This window comes from Narcine bancroftii, chromosome 10, assembly GCF_036971445.1.
Source record: "Narcine bancroftii isolate sNarBan1 chromosome 10, sNarBan1.hap1, whole genome shotgun sequence".
Taxonomy (NCBI): Eukaryota; Metazoa; Chordata; class Chondrichthyes; order Torpediniformes; family Narcinidae; genus Narcine; species Narcine bancroftii.
Genome location: NC_091478.1, coordinates 80,396,719 through 80,401,812, shown reverse-complemented (window position 1 = coordinate 80,401,812; position 5,094 = coordinate 80,396,719). Strand labels below are relative to the sequence as shown.

Genomic DNA, 5,094 nt, shown 5'->3' with positions numbered 1-5,094 from the left:
TTGTTTGAAGACGAGTCCTTCAATGTGGTTTAGTCCACTGATTCAAAGCTGTCCCACAGATGTTCATCCACCTCTCTTGTCCATGCTGCTGTAGTTTTCAGTCTCTCTTGTATCTTTTTTTTCTTTGGCTTGGCTTCGCGGACGAAGATTTATGGAGGGGGTAAAAAGTCCACGTCAGCTGCAGGCTCGTTTGTGGCTGACCAGTCCGATGCGGGACAGGCAGACACGATTGCAGCGGTTGCAAGGGAAAATTGGTTGGTTGGGGTTGGGTGTTGGGTTTTTCCTCCTTTGCCTTTTGTCAGTGAGGTGGGCTCTGCGGTCTTCTTCAAAGGAGGCTGCTGCCCGCCAAACTGTGAGGCGCCAAGATGCACGGTTTGAGGCGTTATCAGCCCACTGGCGGTGGTCAATGTGGCAGGCACCAAGAGATTTCTTTAGGCAGTCCTTGTACCTTTTCTTTGGTGCACCTCTGTCACGGTGGCCAGTGGAGAGCTCGCCATATAATACGATCTTGGGAAGGCGATGGTCCTCCATTCTGGAGACGTGACCCATCCAGCGCAGCTGGATCTTCAGCAGCGTGGACTCGATGCTGTCGACCTCTGCCATCTCGAGTACCTCGACGTTAGGGGTGTGAGCGCTCCAATGGATGTTGAGGATAGAGCGGAGACAACGCTGGTGGAAGCGTTCTAGGAGCCGTAGGTGGTGCCGGTAGAGGACCCATGATTCGGAGCCGAACAGGAGTGTGGGTATGACAACGGCTCTGTATACGCTTATCTTTGTGAGGTTTTTCAGTTGGTTGTTTTTCCAGACTCTTTTGTGTAGTCTTCCAAAGGCGCTATTTGCCTTGGCGAGTCTGTTGTCTATCTCATTGTCGATCCTTGCATCTGATGAAATGGTGCAGCCGAGATAGGTAAACTGGTTGACCGTTTTGAGTTTTGTGTGCCCGATGGAGATGTGGGGGGGCTGGTAGTCATGGTGGGGAGCTGGCTGATGGAGGACCTCAGTTTTCTTCAGGCTGACTTCCAGGCCAAACATTTTGGCAGTTTCCGCAAAGCAGGACGTCAAGCGCTGAAGAGCTGGCTCTGAATGGGCAACTAAAGCGGCATCATCTGCAAAGAGTAGTTCACAGACAAGTTTCTCTTGTGTCTTGGTGTGAGCTTGCAGGCGCCTCAGATTGAAGAGACTGCCATCCGTGCGGTACCGGATGTAAACAGCGTCTTCATTGTTGGGGTCTTTCATGGCTTGGTTCAGCATCATGCTGAAGAAGATTGAAAAGAGGGTTGGTGCGAGAACACAGCCTTGCTTCACGCCATTGTTAATGGAGAAGGGTTCAGAGAGCTCATTGCTGTATCTGACCCGACCTTGTTGGTTTTCGTGCAGTTGGATAATCATGTTGAGGAACTTTGGGGGACATCCGATGCGCTCTAGTATTTGCCAAAGCCCTTTCCTGCTCACGGTGTCGAAGGCTTTGGTGAGGTCAACAAAGGTGATGTAGAGTCCTTTGTTTTGTTCTCTGCACTTTTCTTGGAGCTGTCTGAGGGCAAAGACCATGTCAGTGGTTCCTCTGTTTGCGCGAAAGCCGCACTGTGATTCTGGGAGAATATTCTCAGCGACACTAGGTATTATTCTATTTAGTAGAATCCTAGCGAAGATTTTGCCTGCAATGGAGAGCAACGTGATTCCCCTGTAGTTTGAGCAGTCTGATTTCTTGCCTTTGTTTTTGTACAGGGTGATGATGGTGGCATCACGAAGATCCTGAGGCAGTTTACCTTGGTCCCAACAAAGCTTGAAAAACTCATGCAGTTTGGCATGCAGAGTTTTGCCGCCAGCCTTCTAGACTTCTGGGGGGATTCCATCCATACCTGCTGCTTTGCCACTTTTCAGTTGTTCGATTGCCTTATATGTCTCATCCAGGGTGGGAACCTCATCCAGCTCTGGCCTTAGGGGCTGTTGAGGGAGCTGGAGCAGGGCGGAATCTTGGACTGAGCGGTTGGTACTGAAAAGAGATTGGAAGTGTTCTGACCATCGGTTGAGGATGGAGATCCTCACCCCAAGTCCAAAGTCCGCTGCGCAGCTCAGACGGCAAATTCCTCCTCTGCGACAAGATCTCCATCCTCAACCGATGGTCAGAACACTTCCAATCTCTTTCCAATCTCTTTTCTCTTGTATACAAGGAGTAAAAAAACAGCCAGGTGAACAGATGTGCCAAAGTGCAGGTGTGGGATTAATCAATAGACATTCTTGATGGTGGGGTAACAGTAGTCAAGTATGTTGGCTCCTCTGGATACACAGGTAACATGCTGGTTAGAGTTTGACAGAGACTTCTTCAGGTTGGCTTGGTTAAAGTTCTTACAATGATCAGGATGTGCTGTCTTATGGCTGCTGATCACAATGCTCAGACCTCCCAGTGTTAGCCTGATGTTAGGCTGGGGTAGAATGTACACAGCGACCAGGAGGATGGTTGGCAGATAGAATGATCAGCAGATGTTCCAGGTTGGGAACACAGGACTTGGACATAACTGTCACATTTGTGCACCACAATGAATTAATGATGAAGTGTACACTGCCACCTCTGTCTTTAACAGACACCAGTGTCCAGGCCGTGTGCTGGAGGGTGAAGCCCTCGGCCTGTGCCGCTTCGTCTGGAATGCTTTCATTCAGCCATCTCTTAGTCAAGCACATCATGCAGCAATTCCCAGTGTCCCTCTGTTGCTTTAATCTGGCTCTGAGTTCACCCAGTTTATTTTCTAAAGATTGTTGGCCAGGAAGTTGGTAGAGCGCAGAGGCCTCTGGGCCTGGCGTTTTAGTTTAACTCTAAGTCCACATGGTCGTACCTTCCTTTTCCTCTTTAAATTATTTTTTTTAATTTTAAAAATAACTCAAGCCAGAACATAGTTTAAATGGAATGCAAAATGTAAGTAAGAAATTACACAAATCAACATATTTCATCGCATCCATAATAACATAGCAAAAGTAACTATAATATTCAATACTTACCTGGCAGTGGAGAATTGGTGACCATGATGGTCAATCTCCCAGGATGAGGCTTTTCCCTTGCACTGCAGGTGTGCTGATGCCTGCAATGTCCCTAAGTGTGGGATACTTGACTACAAAACTTGTGGTAATGGTGTCATGCATTCACACTCGTATTTTTTTAATTTAAAAAAAATATACATAATTAAGAATAATAAAAAAGGATATAATATACAAAGACAAAAAAAATTCAAAAGGACAACCAAAAAATTTTAAAAAGTTTTTCAAAACCCCATCCTCCTAACAATGTTGCATGGCAGAAAGAAACAACAATAAACTTCACCCCTAAAAGTGAATGGAAAAAGACAACAAAACTCACATTATAAAATTTATCTAAAGATTGCGATAATAATTCAAAAATGGTCCTCACAATGTTTTGAATTTTATGCTAGAATTGTTGCTGGAATATTGAATCTTTTCTAGACTTAAACAAAACATGAGATCTTTCAGTCAATGAGCATGAGTAGGAGGGGCAGCGTCCTTCCACCTGAATAGGACTACATGTCTGGCCAAAAGAGAAGTAGAAGACAAAATATGACATTTATTTGGGGTCAACAAAACATCATCTTTCTCCCATTGTACCAAAAAGGGCTACGAAAGGATTTAGTTCTAACTTTATATCCAAGATTAAAGATAAAATTTGGAAAACCTCCTTCCAGTACTTTTAAAGGCTAGGACAGGACCAAACCATGTGAATTAAGGAGGCCTCATCTCTCTTGCATTTATCACAACACGAGTTTACCTCTGGATAAATATGAGATAATTTGGCTTTGGAAATTTGGGCCCTGTGTACAATCTTAAATTGTAATAAACAATGGCAGGCACATAAAGATGTAGAATTGACTAACCTAAAATCTGAATCACAGATCTCTTCCAATATGGACTAATTTAAATCCTTTTCCCAAGCATTTTTAATTTTAAGTATCGGAACAAGCCCAGGTCCGCCATTTCATTATAAAGTAAGGATTTAGACCTTTATGCAAAGGTTGTAAACTAAAAAAAACTTACCCATAGCATTCACATCTAGTGCCATAAGAAAACCAGGCATTTGAGATCGAAGAAAGTGCCTGATTTGCAAATATCTAAAAAAAATTGAGTATTCGGTAAATTGCATTTCTCAGAGAGTTGCTGAAATGATGCAAAACTATTATCAAAAACAAATCTCTGAAATGCTCAATACCCTTTCTGTGCCAAATTTGAAAAGCGGTATCTTGCAAAGCTGGTTGGAAAAGGTGATTGAATAAAATCAGACTTGAAAAAAAATCATGAAATCCAAAATGGTTCCTGAACTGAAGCCAGACTATCTAACAACTGGACTGTCAATGGACTTAACTAAAGAAAAGGAAGTGAGGATCCAAGAAGTGCTGGAATGGAAAATATTTTAGCAAAGTTCAGTTCCATTGTAACCCATGTTGGGCAGTCAACTTAGCTATGAAAATAAAACAAAAACATGACGTTACATATATTTACCGCCCAATAATAAAACCTAAAGTTAGGTAGTGCCATGCTTCCATTCCTTTTCAATATTTGTAAATGAGTTTTATTTCAACGGGGGCATTTACCCTTTCAGCCAAATCAAGTAAGCCAAAAAATGATATTGGAATAAAAATAGGTATAGATTGAAAAGGTATAAAAATGTAATAGAATTAATGTTGTATATAGGGGAGATAAATGAATGAAAGATTGTTTCACATGCTTTAATAAGAAAAATTTCTTTGAAATTGCTTCGAAAAGATGTTCATGAATTTTAGGAAACTATGATACCAAGATAAATTAATTGATTTCTTACAGTCTTAAAAGGAGAATGAGTGTACATTGAACCTGATGCATTTAAAGGAAAAAGTTTACTCTTATCTAAGTTTAAGTTATATCCTGAGAACTGACTAAACTGAGAGAGTAGTGACAACATACGGAGAAAAGAGGTATCATTTGTAAAGTAAAAGATCATCTGCATAGAGAGAGACTTTCTGTTCAATCCCATTCCTCCCAAATACCAGAAATATCTTGACTCTCCAGAAACAGAATCTGGCTCAGAAAATACTGACTTGGGGGGAGCCCTTGCCA

The 5,094-nt window shown here is 42.5% G+C and overlaps 1 non-coding gene across 1 annotated transcript; it reads left to right on the top strand.

Moving 5' to 3' along the window:
* Positions 1–2,986: 2,986 nt before the first annotated feature.
* On the top strand, positions 2,987–3,150 carry LOC138745112 (U1 spliceosomal RNA). The gene has a single exon (XR_011346040.1). It is a non-coding gene; the product is annotated as a U1 spliceosomal RNA (small nuclear RNA).
* Positions 3,151–5,094: the final 1,944 nt, after the last annotated feature.